Source organism: Tyto alba, unplaced genomic scaffold (assembly GCF_018691265.1).
Source record: "Tyto alba isolate M040663 unplaced genomic scaffold, T.alba_DEE_v4.0 Super-Scaffold_10, whole genome shotgun sequence".
Taxonomy (NCBI): domain Eukaryota; kingdom Metazoa; phylum Chordata; class Aves; order Strigiformes; family Tytonidae; genus Tyto; species Tyto alba.
Genome location: NW_024881262.1, coordinates 12,816,562 through 12,841,370, shown reverse-complemented (window position 1 = coordinate 12,841,370; position 24,809 = coordinate 12,816,562). Strand labels below are relative to the sequence as shown.

The window sequence follows — 24,809 nt, the reverse complement described above, 5'->3', positions numbered from 1 at the left end:
CTTTGACAGGCTTGCAATGCCCTCCTTCCACACTCCAAATTAATCCCCTGCTCACATTAACATTCCTTTTTATTCTACCAAATTAACTACTGCTCCTCTTTTTATATATTACTAACCAGTGGACTGAATCAACACATCTCAGTTTCGGAAGGAGGAACAATTTACACCACCTTGTTTTCACATCAGAACCACTGACTGTGCCACAGCCAGCCTCAGCAAAGTCGCTCCCCTCCACTCCTTCCTGGGCCAGTCCAGCTGCCAAGCATCGTTTTTGTGTAGGTCCTACAATCCCATACACAACATAGTACATGCTTGCTTAGATCTTTTGGTTGGTTGTTTTTCTTTTCTTTAACCAAGTGTCATTTTCCAAACCAGATGACTTTTTCCACGTTGAATGTTAACAAGAGTGTTGGGGGGGAAATGGTGAAGACACTCATCACTTCATCTTCCTCCTCTAGTTTGATGCAAAACTGCCCCTTACTCTCTTATGCCATAGCAGCATTTTTCAGATATACTTCTTTCACCAAAACGTTTAAATACTGCAGAGAAATTATCTACTAAGGTGATTGTCTTACACATTCTCTCTTTTCTACCACTTTTCAATCAGCATTGCTGAATACATCAGAAATAACTGTTCTCTTGTCTCTTTTACCAAGCTTCTTCACACTATATATAATGTCCCTCCTACTGTTAAATGCCACAAGGTGCAGAGCAGCTCAGGCATTAGGAACACACACCAGACGAATCCTCTAAAGCCACTCCAAGGTAATACACTGGCATCAGGAGTGCAACGTTTATAAACTAAAAAGTTCTGTCCTAAAGTCCCCTGTGTTGTCAACAAGTCAGCCACAAACCCAACGAAGGTAGCAGTGCTTGGAGATCGTGCCACATCACTTCCTCCACCTACTAGAGCATCAGCAAATGTCTGACACAAGACAAAGGCAGTTTTTGTCCCTTCCCAGGCATGCCAATGACAATATTTATTCTTCTTAGCCCAGTTTGCCTTCTTGCTTTAGCAGGAACCACACACCGCTTGGTCCTGTCAGATGAGAGCACCCCGTGTTCGCCAAGGCGAGCAATGAAGAAGGAGAGCTTCTCTACGTGATACAAGACAGGGAAATGCACAGTTCTTGACCTTGATGCACGGAGCACAGAGGAGCTTGAATCATGGAGACCACTTCAAGAGATGACCAGGACAGCAAGCAACTGCTTGGACACAGGGAGATTAGGGAGGAGAACCACCTTAAAGCCAGAGTGCCTTCTGGCAGGGAGAAGTGAAGGGGTTCTAACATCCATCTCTTACACATGGATGTAATACTTTCTGTTTCCTCCCTCTTCAGACGCTCTCCTCCCAGTCCCTGAAGTTTCTAAAGAGACAATGCTTTCTCTCCTATACCATACATCAATATTTTGAGCACTCACCAGTGAGTCTAGCCTCCTCCTGATCCTGATAAACTGGATGGTGAGCCTCTCTGTGATTACAAGTCCCCAGTGTGCTCCATATACCACTCCTAAAGCAGCTGAGGTTATCAGAGCAACCTCAGAAAAACAAAGGTAGGTCCTCCCACACCCCCAGCCTAAAAGCTGTTCCTTGTGATTACATTTAGCTTGAGTCTGTAAAATGTAAGATTTATTTAGAATATGAAAAGAACATGGCAGGATTAGACCACAGCAGTCACCTGTGTACTCCAAGAGCCTCACCAATTTCCACTGCAACTTTCTTTTCCTCCAAATCCTTCTCCAACACACTTTCCCTTCACCCTCCCCTCCCCGCCCCCCCCAAAAAAAAAAAAAGAAAAAAAAAAAAAAACACAACAAAAAAACACCCACCAAAAAAACCCGAGCTGGCACCCAGCCTAGATGTTCTCCCCATATGATCTATCCAAAGTCTACAAACTACTGACTTGTGGTCACCAATTACAGAAAGAGGACTCAAGCTTGGAGGTGAGAATTAAAACCTCGTCTGTTTATATACCTTTGTGGTAATTTGCTCTCTCCCACTGGTGTGTCCATCAGCCTGCCAAGAGCATCCCAGCTCCTCAGCAGTGCCCCCCCTTCAAGCGGGAAGGTGTAGAACATGGCACCATCCCTGAGGGTCATCTGAGCAGAAACCCAGCCTGCAAGTTTCTGTTACTGTTTAACCATCACCATGGCTTCTGGGCTAAGGTCTGGTACCCAAAAGCAAGGATTTCCCATCACTTCCATTCCAGCAAACTGCTTTCCTATAAAGGAAAGGCAGAAGAAAGAGAGGATTCCCTGTCACTACTAAGGAAAGCCACTGGCTCTTTATCAGTGCACCCCACCGTGGTCACTGGGCTTGTATGGACAAGAGGTGGGGACAAGCAGTTGACACTGGGCACCATGGAAATTCAGCTTTACCTTTCCCCTTCAGTCCTGCTCTGTCCTCTTCCACAATAAAAATTAACTTAAAAAAAAAAAAAAGAAAGGGGCGGGGGGAAAGGGAAGGGTGTGGAGATAAAAGTACACTGGAGGTGCCACACTATTAGTGCAAGACGAGCACAAAACCTTGCCACAGCACCCAGCAGTGCAGCAGAGGGAAGAGGAAGCTTTGCCACTGATCCAACCAATTCCTCTGATCCCAATGCCAACATGTGAGTGGGCAATCAGCCCAGTTACGGATCTCACGCCACTGAGGTCCGCTTTCTCCTGGGAAATGTGAGTCAGGGGGGGATGAAAGCAAGTTACCAGAGAAGTTGGGTAACACCACACTAAATGGGAGGCAGGAGGGGTCACACAGCACCGTGGGAAAGCAAAACCCAATCTCAACACCCGCCGCTGCCCCGGCAGTCTGCAGGGATGGGCCATTTCACAAGCCCAGGCTCTGATGCAGAGAATCAACCACCCCTCCAGCACCGCCGGCTCCCTGAGCCACCAACTCCACGAGGGTTTCTCACCGGCCAAGAGGCCCATGACCGCTCGCAATGTCACCCAGCCCACCCAGAAAGGCAACACTACTCCTGTTTTCCATGAGCTAAGCGGAACAGCTTAAATACTGCCCAGCGCTGCCAACCCTTGTGATGGGTAAATGCTTTTGGGATCAAGGGGACATCTTTATTTAAATGGCATCTGTATGGCAGGTGGAACATCAGCTTCATCACCCAATTAATTTGTGTCAAGCCCTTACGCAACCCTTATGCAACCAGGTGCAAGTATGCCCCGTCACTCACCCAGCCTGCTCATACAAAAGGACAATGTGCCAAGCCAGGGCATGGAAGGCAAGCACACTGACCCCTCTATTAAAATCAGCATCATCCATCTTTTTATAGAAAACAGCTGATCTCCTAAGGACTTCCAGTTACCATAAAGCAAACTGCAAAAATTTCAGGGCCAGCCGCATGGCTTGGGGTCTGCCTACCCAGGTAGGTAGTGACTTTGATACACAAAAAGCTCACAGAAAAGATACCCAATGTAGATCAGTTTATTTTGGGAAGAACAGAGCTTTTTTCTTCCGTGTTTTAGCTTACTCCACCTTCCAAAATAGCCTGAACTAAGTCAAAAAAGGCATGTTCATTTTGGAATGAAGCAGCATGCATATGAAGTGCTCGCAGAAGAGCTGTGGCAGAACAACTTGTTCCTCAATAGCTATTCTGAACCATGGCTCAGTAACAGATCCAGAGTACATCTCCGTAAACGAGACGTCGTGTTGATCTGACAACCCAGTTGAAGTGGTGGGTAGAAGCTTAAAAACCTTTACAAAAGCATGAGCTCTCGCTGACAATTCCCTTGAACTAAGGACACACCAACCCAAGAAAAATCTGACATTATTCGCTTCTTTTCTAGAGACCTGCTTTCCAACCTCAAGTGTTCAAAAATCATCAGTCCAGCCTCAAAGTCTGTAAGACTGCCTTAAAAACTAACAGAATAAAAATTAGTGTATTTAAGTTTTCCCCCTACTGGCACTCTGTATAGAGAGCCATTTTCCCAAAGCCTTCCTATACAACCAGGAGGCTCAGAACCTGAAGTTTATTTTAAATGAAAGATTAGCTATTAAAGGAAATTACAGATTTAAGGGAGCAGCGGCTATAAAAGACTTGATACAGGGCAGATCTTACAACAAGATCACAATCAATAGAAATCACTGAACACCTTGAACATCAAAGCTAAGACATTGAACATCTCAAATTAAAACTCCGGCTTGCTTGTTGCTATTATTTGTGATTGCAAGGTCCCGGATCAAAAAGTACTTCAGAAGAATGACCTTTTATCCTCGCTGCTTTCACACAGGCTGAGCACTGCCTTTCCAAAGGGAAACAATTTCCTGAAGTACAGTGTTAGTATTTTCTTATTTTTTCCCCCCTTCAAAATTTCACTTGGCATTACAGCACTAGTTAATACAAACCCTTTCCGCATGCTCCGTTTCACTGTCAAGCTCTCAGTATCCATGTTTCCAGCACAGTGGGAAAAATCTTTAGGAAGCAACATTTAAACAAAATAAATTGCAGAATTTTTTCCTCCAGAATGTTTCACAGGCTCAGGGCTTTATACAATAGCTTGTTTTTACAAAATGTGAATTCAGGATCCGGTTTAAATCGGTGTCCTGTTACAGCCACCCTGCCTAAAACATGTACTTGCTTCCTTTACAGCAATTTGAACTTGTTCACCATGGCCAACTCATACCACATCCATATATTAGATAAATATGCATGTATATATATATATATAGGCGCATGCTGTCTCATCTGGAGCTAGCTATGACTGACACAGGGCTCATTCAGCCAGGAGGAGGGTTACTGAAGTGTTATCTGCACTTGAAAGTGGTTTAGTGTTACTGGGCTGAAAGGAAACAGAGAGACATCCTGTTTATAGGCTGTAGAGCCCCAATGGATAAACAAGTGCACCTCAGTTAAAAGTAGAGTGGGGAGGGGAAAAAAAAAAAAAAAAAAAAAAGGCAGAAAGAAAGACTTAGCAAGTATCAGGATAATGAAATACCAGCTAAGCTGCATGCCTGGCAACACAACCCAAGGCTGCCGGGCAGCCCCACGTGCTGCAGGGCTGCAGAATGTACAGAATGTGCCGCCGCACTGGGGCCGCCGGCCCCTCCGACCCCGCCGCAGCCGGACCCCGCTCGTCTTTCACCCCGATGCTGGGCCACTTCCTGGCACACGGTGAGGCGACACCGGAGCTATTTTTCCACTCCCCTCCTCTCTGTTCTCCCAACGCATGCCCACGCTGCTGAAGCTTTCGATGTGTTTTGGTTTTCATCCACCGGCAGGGCCGCAGCGTGGATGCTCAGGGTTTTTGCAAGGTCAGAGCGGGAAGGGCGTTCGTGCAAGGTCAGGACTCACAGCGCAGCCCCAGGGATGCGGGGAAGCTGGCAGCCTTCCCTCGACATCCACTGCTGCCCACCGGCTTAGGCAGACTGGGTCTGAACTGACCCAGTGTCGCTGCTGTAAGCCCAGTCCCCAGCTACAGCAAGGAGGAGACAGCTCCAAGCTGTGTCCCTCCCATTCCTGTCAGGAAAACACTGAAGGTCCATCCCCAGGTTAGAGGGGATGTACCAGGATTAACCTTGTTTGAATTATCACTTGCATACGTTGGCCTAGCAAGAGTGGTCCAGGCCAGAATTGTGGGATGGATGCAAGAAACAGATTTTACAGAAAAACCCTACAAACATCCCTCTGCTTCTGATGTTAATAACGGACTGAACAAAGTGATAGAAACAGCTGAGGTTCTACCTTGGTCCAGACCCAACAGTCTCTGGTGCCTCCAGTGAACATAAAGCTACAACACTCTTTGCTCTCGGGCTGCCCTTGAATGAGAAGCAGAAACCCTCTGGACCTTCAACACCTCTACAAGCACTAATGTCATGGCAATGGCAACTCACTAGGCCAGTCCTATGGAGCTACAGGCTACCTCCAGCCTCTACAGCAAACCCTCCCCTAATAACACCACAATTCTGCAAAGAGCTGGCAGATAAAGATGCCTGGCCAGTGTTAACATCATCTTACCAAACCATGGGCAAACTGGGCAGGGAACACGGCACATCTGCCAGGCTCAGACAAGTAACAAGCCCCACAGGGACTCTTCCTATCTGGTCAGTCTTCATAAGAAGAGTTGACTGCTTCTAATCCCACTTTCCACACCTTTGCTGCTCTACTGATCATATTTTCCCCTCACCAGTGAATGTGGGAAATAGAGACGCATTCAAAGCCTTCAACCTCAGCCACCAACACAGAGGGAAAGTTTTGGCTCCCCTGCTCTCAGTTACAGGACAAACATTCCACACCAGCATGCAGAGGAGAATCTGAACAGTGCACCAATACTTTGAAGAGACCCAGGTGAAGGTTCAGGTGTGACTTCTCACACCTTGTTTGCCTTTTCATTTTTCACTGCCTCACTTCCCTTACAGTCCCAGGAACTCTCTGCAATGAAGGTACAAGCTCGAACACTTTCTCCAGCCCTTTCAGTCTGAAAAACTCCACCCAAACCCAGTCCAAAGCATGAGCAACTGGAGATCTGCCCCTGCGTGTACAAGCAGAGCTTGCTGACAATGCTAGCATTCACCCTTCTGACCACTTCCATCGTAACCCGGCTGGCACAGAAATGCTTCACAACCACCACAAAAACCCCACAGCTCTGCAAGGACACACAAAAGTGGGACTTGCCCACACTCTGACACATCCTGGGGATGAGACAGCACTGCCAAGTCCTCGGTCGATGAACTGAGGCCCAGGGAACCTGAGAACTCCTTCCAAAAGAAAGTCCTGAGCAAGACATTTCTCATGTGTTTCCTATCCTACTCTGTCTCGTGCAACCGAGACGGGTCTGACTCATACCAGGTTTCCACAAGGCCTGACACAACAGGTCAACGGACTCGCCTTGAAATAAAACAACAGCAAGCATGAGGTGACTGTATCTTGGCCAAGAAGGACCCAAATTCAAGACAGCCCTCAGAGGCAAAACTCCAAGGTAAATAATTAATGAACTCCTTGCTCATCAGCTCAGTATAGTCCTGAAGCCTTTATTTTGCTTTCCTTTCAGCTGGAAAGAAAGTTCATTGAGAATGAAAGCTAGTGACTCGCAAGGAGGAGTGACAGATGCTGCCTGCCTGCATGTGTGAAAAAACTCCCGACAGGCAGAAATAACACACCTCACATGTCTTATGGTGGCAGCGAAGCAATAAATAATCTAATAGACTACTAAGGCTCATAGTAATAACGTTGTGCTCCCTTTTCAGAAGCCACTCCCCACACCGGATGACATCTGCCACGGTATAGATGTTCCTGGAACAGGGAGATATTTTTAAATCTCTCAATGTGGCACAAAACTGTGAGCGCATCAGCCAAAATACCAGCCACCATAGCATTTATATATAGCCTTGCGCATACCATCTATAGATGGGAACACAGACAGATACATGGTATCTAGCAGCATTACAAACAGACATTCTTCTGCTGGTCCCAAAGCACTTGAGAAGAAACTTCCCAGTCAGCAGCTCTGCCCGTGTCACCCTGCCTCGTGCAACTTTCCCTCCGCTCCTGCTCCTCAAGTGTGTTAATTGCTGCATCTCAATTCTCAGGGATCATCCGAAGTCTGACTCTCCACCTCCCCATGTGTCCCCTCTGCTACAGGGCACTGCAGCGACAGGGTTTCCCTACACCCCTGAGCATCTCTCCGTACACACGTCCCAAACCAGAATGCACGGGCCCCAAAACTTCCTCCCTCCTTGCTGAGATAGGCCCTGAGAAGGGGTGAGTTAGGCAGTCTAATTCACTCAGGGGCACCTCCATCTGACACTTGCGAACTCCAGGTATGGTTCCTATTAGAGGCAGGAACAAAGAGCTGCTCGTGAGAACAAAAAAGGATTTGCAAGCTCAAAACTAGCAATAGCTCCCCATGAAGCACCTGTAATCACTTCCCAAGAACTCTGCTGGCACCCAAGTTACTGCAGGGGAAAAAAGAAAAAAAAAATAGACTGAATGTGGCGTCAGATAGCGCAATACATTTTCTCATGAGCATCAAACATGCATCAGTGTTTCAGAGTGCCGCACCCTTCAGAACCAGGTTGATGTTTAAGCTCTTGATACAGTTATCTGACTAATAATAACCCCAAAGAGCACTCCTTGCCTGGCATCCTGCCAGACCACATGCAGCCTTTCTCCCCTTTTTTTCCCCATTTTTTTTTGGTTGGTTGTTTTTTTTGTTTTGTTTTTTGTTTTTTTTTGTTTTGTTTGTTTATTTGTTTTGTTTTGTTTTTTTTTTTAATACTTTTTTAAACTTTGTCAGACATGGAAATGTTGACTCAGAAATTCAGCTTCTTCCATGAAATGATTGGCTGAGACTTCTTTTTTGTTATTGAGGAAACCATGATTTGGGGGCCAGGAAGGGGAGACAAGGGAAAAACTCATGTATATCACCTTCACATGTGCTTTATTTTTCTCCTCTGGCAGGAAACGGTGAGAAAGGATCTGACCCAGTTGCCATCAGCTGTGTTGGAAGTGATTGTATCAGCTCCACCTGCTTAATGTGGGTATTATTCATAACTGCAAGGACAATGATTTGGAGACAAATCAGCTGCGACTGGTGTGTTCTCAAGGGACAAATGCAACACACTTGTGCATGACACAAGCAATCCACAATAGCTGGACAGTCTCAGGGTTGGGGGGAGGAAGGAAAGCAGGGAGGGAGAGCTGAATATCTCTTCCTGTTTGTCAGGGGAAAAAGAGATATTACAAGGAGTGCTGCTTATTCAAACATTTCAAAGTTTGCTTCACATTAATTCCAGCATTCAGAAGCAACAAAAGAACTGCACCGAGAGATCCAGCAGCTACAGCTTAGGGAGGAACACTGTGTCCATGTCAAGCCTTCAAAGCCTTATAAACTGCAAGGAGTTCAACATGGTTCCTTTATATTCAGAGAAGAACAGCCTTGACAGAGCAGGCTGTGAGGTACCACGTTTTGCCATTCACACCGGCTACTGATCCGGCCCCGTGCGTTACCCAGCTCAGGTATGGTGTAGCCTCACTGAAACGCATCCTGCAGACAATTCCTTACAGCTAGTCCACTTGGGAAAGTGTTATCAAAATAACAAATGAGCCTCTAATGAGCAGTACAGGGTGAAGCAACTGCTGCCAAAGCACCACAGAGGCACTTAAATGGTGTTTTTAAAAGGAGAAGACAAAAGGAAAAAGGGGAGAAGCGTACTTTTGCATGTCCCAGCATAAGCAGAAAGCCCCAGGTCGCTGCTGTAGCTAACCAGGAGGGTGATGGTGGTGCTCACTGCACTCTTATAAGCTCAGCAAGAATGTTCTGGGCAGGTGCCTCACTGTCACTACTCAGCACAGTGTCCCAAAATATCCTCATGGTTTTTTGGGTTGGTTTTTGATTTTTTTTTTTGTTGTTGGTTGGTCGTTTTTTTTAAATGAGATTAACTATACACAAACAGCACCATGTCCACAGCAGGCTACTAGTATGACATCCACACCACCAGCAAGACTCTGAAGTTACAATGGTCATGCCCACAAGGATTTTGTCACCACTTGTTCTGCCTCCACCATGTACCACATTCCCCAGTGGTTTTACTCTGACAACTTCATGGGCTTTCACCAGAATAAGTGCTCAGAGACAGCAGCCTGCTCGCAGACACAGCGTGTATAGGTCAAATGGAAGAAAAGCCCTTTAGCCCATTCTGCACCTTATTCCCCTGGGATTAGAGTAAATAATAACATCTTGATATCTTGTCCAAAGCCCTGAGAAATAACAATGTGCTATACCTGCCCCTCTCAACTACTGTATATACTTAAAGGTATATACCCATATACACCCACAATGATGCCAAATTACACTCCACCAAAACAATCAGTGTCAGGCATCTGACCCTCATGACCCAAACTGGTGAGTTTTCATATGAATTTACCACTCTGCCCCTACACAAACAGGGAGGTGGAAGCAAACCGAAAACCAAGGCAGGCATCGCCCTTTGCAAACACCTATCAAGCCTAACAGAAAATGCCAAGCCCAGCACATTCGGACACATCCCCCTTGCACACCCTGGTGGGACAGGCGGTTAGAGATGAAAAAGGCCCATTGGGAAAGCTCTTCCGTAGGAGCTGGTATTTCAGCTATTAAAGAAGTTTCTGTTTAAACATACATTAATTGCATACACTCAGGAATTTCTCAGTTTTACCGCTTAAAAAACACCCAAAGCCACTTTGAGTCTTTTCCTTTTTTCTCCCCCACCTTTATTTGCTCTGTAAACACATTTGTGTGTGCCCTAGATCACATAACGTTCAGTTTCTGCGACAGCAGCTTCAAAGGAGAGCAGCAGCTACCTAGCCAGCTCACCAGAGACTGCCAAGCATCCTGGATCCTGCCCCTGCCATCACGGCACACCACAATGCAGAACTCTGCATCACCCCACTCCTCACAAGACCCTCTCCCAGTGCAGGATGAAGCAGAAGATGTTGGTGTCATTTGTACTAACAGGTAACATTAACAGGAGCACACATTCATGAACTCACCCACCTCCCTCGCAGGCTGAATTTCTCCCAGCAACACCCTACCTGTTAGCCGTGAGGTTTTTTATTAAAGAAATATTGCAAGTTTACCATCAGATCAAGTCCTCAGTTGCAGCAGGTGGAAGATATGCTATAACTGCAAATACTCTGCAGCCTTTTTGAAGAGGCCGTTGTGGTCAGCCCAGTGATATTTCCCATCCCATTTGCAGGCACATGGCACTTGCTATGCCAAGCAAGAGCAGCAGATGGGTACCACCTGATGGAAAGAGCCCCAGAGGAGAGAACCCTCCTGTGCACTGATACAATTACAGGTAGCTGCTGCAGTAGGGCTGTCCAAAAAAGGTGCCCCTGAAGATCTCAGGAAGGAGGACAGGACAAAGGGAGTCGGAAACTTGGATCAGGGCTTGGCCTTGCCACGTATGTACATACACATATATACATACAAATGTTCATATACACCTGTGCACATCTGTGAGCTTTGGGCAAGTCCCTTAGCCTCCCTCCCTTACTGGTCAGTAAATGAAGGGTAGTATCACTTCCGTGAACACACTTTAAAACCCAAGGACTGTATAAACACCTGCAGTCAAGAGAAAGCCCAGCATCTCCATCTCTACCACATCACTGCGAAGAGCAAGAAACCTCGGCAAGGATGCACCACTGAAACATCTCAGCCCAAGGGAGTGATCAGTGACACCAGCCCGAAGGGGCTGCTGGCAGATATCCCATGATACCTTCGATTATGACCCTTTATATTGTCTTATGCCTTGCACATCCATCGGCCTCCCTTCCAAAGAGGAAGGCTGGGAGTGACTCCTCTTGTCAAACAGGTCTGCTCCATGCCTCGAGCAATGTGAAATCCCCTAAAAGCAGCCAGGAATCTCTTTCTTCTCTGAAAGCAGGTCATCTCCACCATGATCAACCTCAGGCCACCCAGAAAGTAAGGTCTGAACTAAAATTCAGACCCTCTTTTGCTGGGCTGGCCATGCCACCAACTTACACGCACCAAGAGACACCACCACTAGGTCTAGAAAAGCAGCCTCTACAGCATCTCACAGAAGGGGAGGTGGGAGAGGGGAGTCATGTTTGGCAATGAAAATGTAATGGAACATTTTGTATCGATCTATTGTGGAATGAGTCATTTTTAGAGTGACTCGCCTCCTCTTCCCCTCGCTTCCCCACCCCCAAATTATGGACTGCAAGAAATGAACTGAGATAATGGGCAATTTCAGATGTTCTAAACTCTAGTTTTTCTCCTGCTGGAACAGTGTGCCATGACAGTAGATGGACTGAGCTCCAGAGGAGATGTCCTTCATGTTCCCACACCTGTTACTGGCAACAAAGAAGTTGTGTCTAACTAATGGGTAACTAGGAAAGGACCAGAGGGATAGGAGACTACTTTGGAGAGGAAATGAGGAACCAGAAAGATCTGGAAAGCATCAGCAGTGAAATGAGAACCAGAAAACAGGGGAGGATCAGACACAATCCCCCAAAAAGATAAGCAAGCTGGAAGGGGATCAAACTGCGGACAAAAAGCATTTGGGTAAAGCTACTACTGCTGCTCCAGGAGAACTCTGTGGACTTTGCAGTTTACAGGCACTTGTCAGGGTATAAATGCCAAACATCAAGGATAGCCATTTCCAAAAAAAGAGAAGAAATCAGAGAAAGGGAAATAAAGCTGGTGACACTGAATTCTTCCTCAACTCCCTCAGTCTTTGAGGATGAAACAAAACCCCTAAGGAAGCTGTGGAAGTCCCAAGGTATTTATAGAGAACTGAAAGCAGCACACGCAGGAACCAGATGACCAGTGAGTTTTCCCAGCTCAGTTCCATGGAAGTTAGTGCACAGGGACCTCTGCACAAAGATTATTGCTCTTTTACTGGGGTGTGGGTATGGCACAACATAAACCACTGATCCCACCCCTATCCTATCAGATGTCACTGAAGTGTAGACTGCTGCACTTCAAAACCTACCCATACCATATACATCAATATTATAAATGTAGATATATACACACACAAATCTCTGATTTACTGTCTAAGTTTCTAGAGGACTAACTCTGATGGCATTAAGCACAAGGTGACAAGTTGCTTATGCACTTGCCTGTTAAGGTTTGGTAATGGTGCACACACAGGATCACGTGGCGTGTAACCACCCAGCACCCCACCAGACACAGGGGGCATGTGAGCCTGGCCAAGAGCTCTTTCAGCACTGGAATTCAGCCAGGACCAGTACTCTCCATTCAGAGAAGAAACTGGTACTTCATACACTGGGAGATGACTAATCGCAGTAGCTGAGTTACAGCATAGCTTTTAACACATGACGAAGAGACGTTAAGGTCATCTCAACTCTCATCTACAGCATCCCACAGTATCCCCTCCCACAGCTTACTCGCTGCTCTTTTTCTTCCTACTTCTTTTCTCACTTTCTACCCTCCCCTTCAATCTTCTTTCCTTTCATGTCTTCTCACCTCCTTCCATACCCATTTACCTTCCTGTCTATTCACTCCTCTGGCACTTTAAACACCCCTTCTCATCACCCGAAACTCCCATCTCAGAAGTCTTTTTCTTCTAGGAATGTGCTTAATCTGGATTTCGATCTCCAGCAATCACCCATGCCATCCCTTCCCCAGCGTTCAAGTGCATATTTGTCTGCCCTGGATCACAGACTCTTTAGGACAAGGATTGTCTTATTCTCCACTTGTAAAGCACAGTATACATTTACAGAGTGGGTAAATGATAAATAAGAAGTCTCAGCATTTCAGGGTAGCTCAGCGTGGACTCCCTTCACCGAGGTCCCTTGGTGTTTGCCTTCCTTTCGCTGCGAACTAGTCTGCCCGTAAGACTTTTTCTTCCTTATCTCTCAGTTACAAGGTTATCACGTAAATTTATCAGCATTCTTCAAAAAATAGTTAAGAAAAGGAGGTGGGGAAACAAAAGGCCTTTACCAGTCCTGCGCACCCGTAAACTCAAACCCCGAGATGTAGATGAGCTTGTGGGAGCACCGCGAGGGGACAACACAGCCAGAAATAACTCACTGGAATTATTTCAAACCCCACATGCCCCATTTCTATTCGGTTTTCAGTGGGTTTCGGGATGAGCAGACACACACAACTGTGTGCTGGGGGAGCATCTATCAAATCTGCATTGACTACCACCAGCTGAGTGTGTGTCTGCCTTTGGAAGGAGGTTGGAAAAAAGGCAAGTGGACTGTTGCAATGAAAACGTGGGGTATGGTAAGAAAAAGTTATGAAGAAAAGATTACCCACAACACGTAGGGCAGAGGTGACTAAGAGGCAGTCCACATTCCAATGAACAAAACCAGCAATGGCAACCCGCCCCCCGCCACGTCAGGGCTGAGCCAATGCATCCAACCGGGTGACTGTCTGGCAACAACACCCATGCGTGATGGGGGATTTGCATAGCAGGAGTAGCACTTCTCAGGAATCAATGTGATAAAATGCTCATTCAAACAAAAAAAAAAATTCGAAAAGAAGAGGGCAAGAGTACTTGCTAGACAGTTCACAGAGTTGACACCATCAACTGGTTCCCTATCTCATGAGAACCTGAGTTGTCTGGGATTTCCCAGTGCCCCAAGTTGCTGCTCTCTGGCCCCAGCATTCCTCCACCACATGGACTTCACTCCCTGCCTCCCACTACACACCAGCCCCTTGCCTACATGAGGACATCGCCTCTGTCACTTTGAAACACCCATCTCCAGTGTCCTCCCAGCTTTCAGAAATTCTTCACCGGGAGCATGCTCAAAAGTCACGTCCTTCTCTGTCCCTACAGTCTTAACAGCCTCTTCAAGATCATCTGATATAGCTTTCTTATACTCAGTGGAGAATTAGTTGATAACTAACAAAACACTGCGGGTAGTGCGTGCATCAGGAAAGATAAGCAATACCACTGTTATACTATGAGAAACCTCATCCAGACCCTTAGGAAAAATTACAATTTTTGTTATTCGTTTCATCTGAACTCACCAGCTATCCTCAAACTATGCAGCAAATGGGAATACTTTCAAGTAAATAATTGGGGGGACATTCAAACCATGCTGTGATCAGAAATGGTCACTGAGTCAGCAACAAGACAGACACAAATGGAAATTAAGAATAAAAATCGAGGACAAAGCAATCACCTAGAAAACAGCAGGAGATTGGGTAAGACAAGCACCCCTTCCTTCAGGCTGAACGTACTTTTCTGTGTAGCAGTATTTCACGAGATAGAGATTGAAGAGCTGGTGCTTAACGCTGCCCTTGGAGACTTGCCCAGAAGTTTTTACACTGCTCAGCACCCTGTGCATAAAAGGGCAGCAGTGGCAACTCTCCTGGTGAACTCCCGCTGGCCAAGCTGTCTGGCAGGTATAGCTAAAAAAGCCATTTTTGGAAAATATTGTCTTTTTATAGCTTATCTCATTGCAGACAGCTGCCTCTCGTCTCTAGAAATAGCAAGATTTAAGAGCCATATTTGCAGGGACAGATTTTAAAGGTTCCATCTTCTAAGAAACAACCTACACATCCAGAAACACGAGGCCAGATTTGTTTTGATACTGGAACCCCCTTCCATATGCTAACCATGCCCACGGATTTGCAAAAACCCTGCTCTGAAAATGGGATGTTCATTCAGCAACAGGCGACAAGTAACTTGCGTTTGCCTTCCTATAGAGTCTGTTCCCAGCACAATCAGCAGCAAAATAGCACACAATTAGGTTGATATTGCCTTTTGCTGAAAATAGTTGGCATTTTGTAAGTAAAACAGTGGTGGTGAAGAGCGTTAAACACTAGAAAAACAAGACAAATAAGTTAAGTAAAAATACCCGGCAGCTACAGCTGATCAGCACCTCTCTGTTGTTCCTCTTCCGCAGGAGCAAGCCAGGATCAGATCCCAAAGCATTGTTATGATTCATTCGAGGCAATAAAGACAGAGCCATGGGCTGCATTCCCCGGTGGGTTCCACGGCTGCAAACCCCAACACCATCAGCCTGGAGGAGCCTCTTCAGCCACCCCACCTCAATCACGGTTGTGAGTGCAACAGGGATAACATTGTTTTCCTACCTTTTAGCAATAACAAGCTTTTTTAGATATGAAGCAGCAAATTCCTATGAATTTAACACTGGAAGAGCCGATGTTAAGGACGTAAATGGCTCTGAATCTAACAGGGCCTTGCAAAACTTTCACAGTACCACTTTTTACTAGCAACAGTTGGACCAGTTGTCTACAGCATCTTCCTCATTATGAGAATTTTTTTAATTTATTTTTTTTTAAAAACTGAATGAAGGGGTACTAAAGACAACGACCTGCTGTGAAATGACCGAAAATCCCATGCAAACAACCCATTAGCAGTGTTCAAATGCAATTTAAATTACTAGTTGTTAAAGTGCTCTTCAATTTCATGGTAAGTTTCCAAGGAAAATTACATGCTATGTACTATTTAATTGATTGTTTTCTATTTCTTAACATCTGTTTATTCCCTCCTCCTGTCTTTTCCTTAATTTCAAGGGATGATAATGACTTTTCAGGGAGGAAGGGGGAATGGCTAACAGAGTTGAAGAGGGATTTACCTGAAGAACAAGGATGTAGGAGGGAATTGGCTGCCAAAAATGGGCAGCTTCACTGGAACTCATCCCTGTGATATTTTTGCAGTAGGGGTGTGAGACAGCACAGCACAAGGACTCCTTTCCTCCTCACCACAGGCAGCCAGGCTTTTGAAACCTGATGTTTCTTTAAAATATAGTCAACCCCCCGTGTCAAGCAATAAGCAACTGGGGAGCCTTACGCACAGTTAAATATTAGAAGATGGTGGTAAAGCAACAAGAGCAACTTGTTTCCTCCTCCCAGGCACACTAGTCCTTGAACCAACACACTCACTGGAGGCAAGCAAACGTTTCTCATTTGGGAGATCTCATCCCAAATGCAAATACCTAGTTCACAGGAGCAAATGCCCCCCCCTCAAAGTTGACTGAAGAATTAGGCTGTGAGTGAGACCTCCTGCTGCTTGCAACAGCTGTTACACAGGAATGTGTATTATAAAGCTAATAACAACAGGCACTTCTTAAAAGCCTGCACTCTGCTTCAATCCTAGGAAGGAGTAGCAGTACAATTAGGTAAGGTGTCATCTGGAAATTCCTGAAGTAACAATATTTGTTGGGATGTCACACACTAGCAACATATATCAACTTTATGAAATACCCAGCATGACTTGGTTTACACATTTAAGTAACAATTACAGAGATATTTCGTGCTCAGAAAGGTATGACTTTATTAGAGTAAGGGAAATGGGTTTAACAGTACCACTTGGCATGAGGCTGTGAAGCATTCGCCTGTCTGCAGGAGCTGAGCATGAACCATCATGTAGAATCCAGAGATTTCCACTTTTCCCAAGTTTGCCACACGGTGCCTCAGTTTCTACGCCTGCACACCAGGATAATACAGATTTCCTCAGCCTGTGGGCACAATTTAGTGTTTAAGAACTCTGAAACGTTTGGCTACAGAAATGCTAAGTCAGATGTGTAGAGCCACCTCAGATGATAACCTTGTCTTGCCTTCGCCCCTTCCACGCCCACATGTGGTAGCCCTACGCTCTCTGGCACAGCTTCTCTTACCTGTTGTGGGGCACATGCACCCAGCCCTTGGTGCACACTAAATCCCCTCACAGCACCCGAATCACACAGCAACGGTGTCACCACTTCACCATGTCCTCTGCGGTGCCAGCCCTGGATCAATCGGTGCAACAGCTGGGATGAAGGATGGGCTGTGAACCAATCCTCCTTACACGGGAGCTAAAGAAAATCCTGTGCAATTAATACATCATTAGAAGTGATTGAGGGAAGCTTAAGAAAGGCAGGCATGGAGCTCTCTGAGCACACTCGAGGTCCAGAGCCATGGAAAGCTTCTCAGCCTTGAGTGTTTACTGGGTGCCAGGCTGCAGGAGCAAAAACCTTTAGACAGCTGTATTAATTTACAGGTCAGACCCTTAATGGCCGTTCTCCTGGAGCAGAAGAAAATCCACTGTGGATCCTGGTTAGCATCAGTGATCACTGGAGCTGCCCAGGTCCTGGAAAAATGCCAGATGGAGAGTCCTGGCAGCCTGTGGTCCCAGCCATGGGCATCCTCCATCCTCCAGAGCTCCTCCAGCCCTGCCCAGCACCCATCTGGGGGGACACAGGCAGCACGTGGGGAGCTCATCCTTCACAGTCCATCCAGCTCTCAAGTCACGTCCTTGTGGTGATAAGTTGTTGCACAGAGAAGGATCAGCACATGAAGATTAAACAGCCCCAACGTGCTTCCCCAGGTGTGGGGATAGGTCTGGGTGCCATAATCCCCAGAGTCCTGGATTATGGCACCCAGGCACTGATCATCCTTGTCTTCCAACAAGCAGCCTGGCCTGGAGAGCAGGAAAGGGGGGAAACTGCGAGGGGAACAGAACATCATCATTTACAGTCCTGCCGTGCTGTCCCCGAAACACCAAGCTCGGCCACAAGCAGCTGGCGAAGCCTGGAGGTGCCACATCCAAGCGCCACCAGAAGCAGGGGCTGACCCGGGGCAGGGCTGAGCAGGGGGAGCGCTGCGTGGGGAGGAGGCATCGCCCGTCGTGCAGGGCCACGGGCAAAGGCGAAGCAGAGCGCACGAGGAGCCACACAGGCCGCCGGCTCGCTGCCCGCCACAGCCCGGCACCACCACCGAGCACGGGTGGCTCCTTGGCGAGTCGCTGGGCTGAGGCTTCAGCCTCCAGCGCCCTGCTTTCCAACCCATCACCTACACCGTCCGTTCAGGCGGCACAGTCTTTAGGACAGCAGTTCTTTCCTTCGCACCAGCACCAAGCCCAGACCAGCAGGGCCCTGACACCAAAAGCTGTGGTAATCCAAGTAGCTTGTTTAAACAACAAGGATTCAAATGCAGCTAAAGACTATAAACTCCCAACACGTCTGACCTGCAGGAATAGGCTCCAGCAGTCCCTTCATCACCTTTTGGAGCTGAGTGCTTTCCAGCTCACAGCCCATCCTCATGCAAACTATCTTTCCCTGGCCGGAACAATCAAGCCAGTTTTGCACCTCAAGGACCAGCTGCCAATCCACATCTCTGGGAAACCAAACCTCACACTGAGTATTAATCCCTATTTAAAAGGGCAAAAGAAAACCAACAAGAGATTTACCTTCCTAACAAAGGTCTTAAATTTAAAACAGTGAGAGTATGGTAACAACAGGTTGGAATCAGCCTGGAAATGCCAGTTAGCCAAGAAGATACAAGCATCACTAACCAGCAGAAGGAACTATAAAGGGTTTTTCACCAACGCCCCTTCCCAAGTAAAAGGACAAACTGCAGTGCTTTCTGCCCGAGGCACGGGACCAGATGCTACGCAACCCCCGGAGCAGCGTTAAAAGCTCTCTATATGTGTTGCATGCTCCAGATGACAAGAGGAATGTGGGACAGTGGACCTCCACCCCAGATTCCCTGGCATGGTTTTAGCTGCCATGAATAAAACAGGAATCAGAGCATCTTCCAGGTTCCCCCCACGCCCCTGACTGTCTGGTTGAACTGCAGTTTCCTTTCAGGAAAGAGAAAGAGGGGTAAAAAGAAAAAAAAGAGAAGCAGCCAGCTGCAATATCAGTCAGATTAAAAACTACACAGTAAGTAAAAATAAAGAACAACAGGAAAAACCAGACACTGAACCTTCATCCAGTTACAGCAGCTAAACTTCTTCAGGTCCCTAACAAAACAGAGTTAAATATTAACATTTGAGGGAAATATATCCATACATTATACAGCCTTTTAAACACACACTCTTGCTTAAGAGACAGAAATCATACTTAAGCTATATTTTATTTGCTGACCACATGCATATAATACTCATTTAACTCCACAGTGCCCTGCTGCCTTGCTGCATTAACCAGTGAAATTAAAAGGAAGAGCATGACTGAAAGGGAGCTGGCTTAAATTATCTTTATACCTAGGCCTGAAGAAACATTTTGCCTTTGAGACCAATCCTGTAAGCCAACTTTCCCTGCTACAGAAGGTTTCATTGGGTCCCTTGCTGTTGACTGGTGATCCACATGCCTGCCTCCACCATCAGTGCACACACTTTGATGCCATCCATCTAACTAAAAAAAACCAAAACAAAAAAAATCCCAAGTTGCTTGCTAAAGCAGCAATGATGCACTTACCAGCATCCAGGCAAGCTCCTTCACTAAGACGCTTCCCTCTCGAGCAGATCAAATTTGGAACAAGGTCCAGGAACAAGAGAGAACTGAAAACTGACCACAACAAGCTTCCAAAACAAGAAAAGGGGGAAAAAAAAAAAAAAAACAACCTTACTACAGGAATTCAGATCCTGCTTCCACCAGACCCTGAGTCACCTCCCCTCCCTTGCAATAGATCAGAGCAATGGGTAAACATTTCCAAATATGGAGATCAAAACTCCAAAGGATGTCAAAAAAAAAATCACCCTTCTCTCCCTGGCTTTGGCACAGGGATGACTTGCCCCTCTGGAGCCTGAGCTGAGCACATCACTGTTACTGACCTACACACAGCCTGGACACAGGGCCAGGCGTCACCATCTTGACCTGCGCTTTGGAGGGTCCTGGCTCAACGGGTGACACTGCATCTCTGTCACCTCCCAGGGATGCACAGGGAGATGCAATAGGGGCAGCTCCAGAAGCCGTCATTCCTCGTCCCCTACCACAAACCTCCTCCTCGTCCCTTGACTCATCAGCAGAAAACCCCCTAGAACCATTTTTTTGGAGTGTTCTTTGGAGACGAATAGGCAAATTGAGGCTGTGTTTATAGCGACAACAGCTTGGCACCAGGAAAAGTAAGGATCAGCCATCAGTCCCACTGGAGGTCCTACTGCTGGGTCCCACACCAACTGCTCACCTGGGGAAGAGAAATCTCCCCTGACCTGGGTCATCTAGCCAGTGCTTTGCAAAAAGCATGTATTTGATTTTGCTTTATGGAAAAAAAAAAAAAAACCCAAAACAAAACATAAAAACAAAACACAAACACCCACAGCTCTGCAGAGAGGAACACATTGCTTGGAGAAGGCAAGATGTCCCTGCAGGGACAGGAAGCCCCAGGATGGCAGCACCCCTCAGTCCCTGCTGCCAGGGGGGTAATAGGGGAGCACCCAGCCCCCCCCCCACTCCTGGGAGAGGGGCTTGCAGGTCAACACTCAAACCCACACAGCAAATTTAGGAGGCAGAACAGTTATACTTCGAGGGCACAACTGTCCCTGCAGAGCCTGCCTGCACACGGGAGCGATATACCCATGCCACTGTTCCCATGGGCATCGCTCCTCAGCTGCAACAGCCGACCTGGGGGCAGCAGGGAGGTGACTACACCTGCCAGCACGGGATGACAGCCTCAGGCTGCAGCCCCCGGCTCCCCAGCCGGCAGCCTCTCAGGAATGTGCAAATCAGGACCCTTTCAAGGGGAACAGGCTGCCGAGGCGATCCAACCAGACCAGAGTGATTCCCCAGCACCACCCACAAGATGCTATTGAATTTATAGGGAAGGAATTCCAGAGCTGACTCTGCCCATGTATGGCCAAAACAAACTGTAAAAAAGCGACGTTATAGTACATCTGGGTTTCACTGGTACTGAAGCGCAGGAGGAGCCAAAATCCTGCACTGACAGGGGCTGTACAATTACCTCCAGCAACTAGGCAGAGGTCAGGGGTCCATGGCAGCAAGTTTAGTCCCCAGTACCACAGGTGACAGAAAACATGAAAACCTTTTCCTCAGAGGAATACAAAGCTTTCTACCTTTTAGAATAAGAAGCACATTTAACTTAGTGATACATCACTACCACTGTAAAAAATAAACCTTGCCAGGAAGCACCAGCCCATGTCCATTACACTGGTGGTTATAAAGGCAGCTTTAAAGAGACAACAGTCCAAGTGGCACTAAGTGATGCACCAGGGCAATGCCAACATGACACAGGCAGAGACTAGCTCTCAAGGGGCAGCTGATCAACTGTATTTCTAAAAACCCACTAGAACTTCTCCCAGAGCCACGCGCCTCAGCCAGCATCCAGGCCACCAGAAGCATTCTTCATGGTCAGAAACGGAGATGTTCTGAGCACAGTGGTAGAAGATGCTCCAAAAACAGGGGTAAGACGGGTCAGGTTTGACAAACTCTGACTCCATTTTCTAGCACCTTGGAGAAAACAATTCCCAAGGTACTGACTTTTGCAAAGATAAGCATCATGATGTAATAGAGAATAAGGTAAGTCAAGGAAGGGAACAAAAGCATGGTGGAGGAGCACTGGGAGAGCAGAAACCCCGTTCCAGGTGTGCACCAGCCCTCACTGCTCCTGCAGCACGAAAAGATCAAGGTTCTCCTTAACGGTTAAATGCCACTACCTCGCCTGCCCTGCCAGCGGGGGAAATACTAGCTGTGTCAGCTCAAGAGGCAAAGGGCTTACCGAACCGGAGAGGAATGCAGGCTGCAGTGGCACATGCGGCGGGGACAGGGAAACGAAACCCAGGGGGAATGCGGGCTGCTAGCGCTGCCTCTGCACGGGGGTCAGGCAGGGTACGTTTTACGGCTCCTGGGGTTGAAACCTGGGACTAATGGCTTCGTGACCTTAGAGGGACTCTCGTGCCAGAAACGAATATAGCTGTTAGAGGGGCTGGGAGCTCAGGGGCCTGAGCACATGAGGACAAGCTGGTTCTCAGCTCCTGGCAGGCAGCCCAGCGCTGCTTTTCAATAAGCACAACTCGTACCCATCAGACTGGGAGCGAGTGCACGCCTGAGCAGCATTTGCTGATGGGAGACCCACCATGCAGCTATTCTCCCAGCTTCATGTTCCCAGGGATTAGGATCCCTCCTTGGTTTGCCAGCTGAAAGGGCATTATACCCTCTCTCTCTTGCTACTGTACTCGCTTTAAACAGTGATATCTAAGCATGAGCTGGGGTTCAGTGCTTCTGCTTTAGGACACCTTCCACTCCAAATGACACGGAGAAACCAGAGAGACAAACACATCCATGTCCAACCACAGCCTAATCAGGAGCTCCCTGCTACATGGTACCACAAGTCCCAATCCTTGTCACAGCCCTAACCTTGGATATTCCAGGCCCTTGGGGGCCTGGGAATAAAATCCAACTCAAGCCTCCTGCACAGCAGTTCAGGCTGTTATCAATTGGCCACCAGGTTAGGCATGGCTAATTTCATTTAAATGACATTACATAAGCAGGACAACTGAGAATATTTCATTCATTAAAATGCCTTGAAGGGGCAGAGAGCACAACTTGCATGGCACACCCAACACAGGGATTGCTGCAACATCAAAGGAACACAGACCACGTAATACAGACAACAAGGACCAGGAATGCTCAAATGCACACATGCACAACTACGCACACATACGCCTCCTCCCCCAGCAAGCATAAAAGCAGACTTAGGACTTGCAAGCTGAAGTCCTGTGCAGCCAAAAGTTAGCACAAATGTTTGTGACAGTTCCACTTTGCAGGCAAAGGCAAAAACCGGGTGCAGAGGAATAAATATAGAAAGAAGTCGGGCACGCAAAGCAGGTGCTAGCTTGTAAAACCTTGGACAGAAAGGCTCCCCAGGAGGTTGAATCTGGTAGTTTTGCAACAGCTCCACAGAGAGACAGAAGAGACAGAAAAAGAAAAAAAAAGGAGAACATGAATGCATATGCATTCTTTTATCACCATATATAGTATATACAGACATTTGGTATATACACCCCCAGGCTCTCATACGCCACTGTATAGTATATACTATATATGCATTGCGCATCTTTGTTTCCATGTGCCTAGATTTGTACAGCATGTGTGTATATATATATGTATATATGTGCATTTCTCATGTGTGCATTTGTCATTACCCCCAACATCACCCATCCGCGTGTGCTGTCACACAACACACCACTCGACAGAGCACATCTAAAGCCTCAGCGCCGTAGTCTGAGATGACTTCTGAATGCTCGCAGCTTCTCTCTGCTGAACCCTTCCCCACCAAACCCTTTGGGTGCAAGCACCACCAGAGAACCACCAGTTTGTCTTGTATTTTCCAGTGACTCCACCCCCCCTCCACACTCTGATAGAAGAGGACTTTATTTTTTTTTTTTTTGCAGAGAATCACGAACAAGGTGCCAGTCAGAAAAGCCACATATCCTTCTGAGAAGTTGCCCCTCATGCCTGTGAAGTGTGTTTACGTACCGGTTCTCACTCTGCACAGCCTTTCTGGTGGGATGAACTCAGAGCAGGGCTTTTGGAGACACAGAGGGTTTCGTCAGAGTCACGACTTTGAGTTTCTTTCCCAGCCCTGCGAAGAGAGAGAGATACCCGTGTGATGCATGCTAGATGGGCCTCCTGACGACTTGTCTCCAAAACTTGCAGTTTAACCCACACAGCTTCTGGGAAACACAGCATTTTCCTCCCCAGCTTTCTTAGGCAGAAGCCTCCATACTCCTGGACTCCTTTCAGCACCCCCCAAAAGTGAGCATCACCACCTTGAACTGGGCCAACGACCAGCACAGGCTGCCAGCTGCCACAGCTTGGCCAACGACTTCCACCTTCTCAAGCCACAGCTCTTTTACTGCCCTTAATGCCCCTGAGGCATAAAGTAAGAGAACAGGGTATATCCGTCACTCATCTCTGTGACCTTGGGCACAGCGAGGGAGGTAGGAGACATCATTTAACTTGGTCTGAAGCTCATGGGGTTTACCACTACGGTGAGCAGAGACCCAGTTCAGCAGCCCTCCACCTCGGCACAGCCTTTTCTCTGAGCTGTTCTGCCCAATTCCCACTGGCGACTGCCTCACTCTTTCCTGTAACTGCAAAGCAGACGCGACCCTTTCTTGAAGGGACCGACTCAGTGTCGTTTTTCCCCTCTGCAGAAGATGAAGGTAGAGCAGAGGGGACAGCCAGACCACGCGACCGTGGCATGCCAGGACACATGGTGGGTGCAGCCCATGGAAACGGACAGCATCTGAATCGCACACTCCTTCCTGCCCTCGCCAGCAACTTGTCCCAGCCACATCCTGGTCGTTTTGATGGCCCTATCTCCGCTCATGACAAGAGCAGGCTTGCCTTGTCATCACCATTCAGCAGAGAAAGTTACTGCTATTTGACGCTGTAACGATGGAAATGCTCAGTTCAGGTTTGCACTTATTGTACCTGTGCTGTTCATGAGGGTGCATGTGAGCCCACAAGTCTACAACCAACATGCAGCAAAATGCAAAAGAATGCTGGTGGCTCACAGTCCAGGTCCATCCTCCCTGTCACACGGTGAGATGGCTTCCTGCCCCTGCCAGCACCCCTTGTCCTCCACACCATGCCTGATGCTACAGCGGCCAGGAGAGTAACAGGGCT

General features: G+C 47.3%; 1 protein-coding gene across 4 annotated transcripts in view; it reads right to left on the bottom strand.

The window, feature by feature from the left end:
- The window catches only part of LOC104364384 (LIM domain containing preferred translocation partner in lipoma), a 335,033-nt gene that overhangs the window by 286,620 nt on the left and 23,604 nt on the right, over positions 1-24,809 (bottom strand). For 3 of the 4 annotated variants that reach the window (XM_042796895.1, XM_042796901.1, XM_032986821.2), the window contains exon 1: positions 23,655-23,828. The gene's annotated coding sequence lies outside the window, so the exon portion shown is untranslated. Of the gene's footprint in view, positions 1-19,637; positions 19,742-23,654; positions 23,829-24,809 lie in introns of those variants that run through there. The other variant, XM_042796896.1, reaches the window with a different exon arrangement.